Source organism: Buteo buteo, chromosome 17, assembly GCF_964188355.1.
Source record: "Buteo buteo chromosome 17, bButBut1.hap1.1, whole genome shotgun sequence".
NCBI classification, from domain to species: Eukaryota; Metazoa; Chordata; class Aves; order Accipitriformes; family Accipitridae; genus Buteo; species Buteo buteo.
Window position 1 is genome coordinate 29,990,703 of NC_134187.1, and position 549 is coordinate 29,991,251.

The window sequence follows — 549 nt, forward strand, 5'->3', positions numbered from 1 at the left end:
GGGTCTGGGAGGGGGCGGCGGGAGCGGCCCGATTTACACCCCGCCCCGACCCGGAAACGGACGCCGCGCACCAGCGAGGCGCGGCGGGGCGGGGATAGAGCGGCCTCCCCCCCCCCCCCCCCCAACACGCACACACACCCCTCCCCTCCACGCCCCGCCCCGCTCGCACCAAAAGAGGAGGAGGAGGCGAGGGTTAGGCCGGCGGGTAGAGCGGCGACGTAGGACCGGCAGCGCCGCCGGCGGTTTGGAGGACTTCAGGGGATGGGGGGGCAAGAAGGGCAGGAAGGGCAATTGGGGGGGGGCTGGGGGGTAATAAGGGGGGGGCAAGAAGGGGGTAATGGGGGCAAGAAGGGGGTGGGGGAGAAGGAGACCGTGGGGGCAACAAGGGGCAGGAGGGGCAATGCGGGGGGGGGCAGGTTGGGGGGTAAAGGGGCAGCTTCCTCCCCCCCCCCCCGCCAAGGGCAGACGGGGGGGGGGGTTGTGTCGTGTCGTGTCTCCCCCCCTCGACCCCCCCAACAGTGGGAAGGAGACGCTGACACAGGGGGGTGT

The 549-nt window shown here is 72.5% G+C and overlaps 1 protein-coding gene across 1 annotated transcript in view; it reads left to right on the plus strand.

Annotated features, from left to right (window-relative positions):
- The window catches only part of AAAS (aladin WD repeat nucleoporin), an 85,851-nt gene that overhangs the window by 30,768 nt on the left and 54,534 nt on the right, over positions 1 to 549 (plus strand). The window lies entirely within an intron of this gene.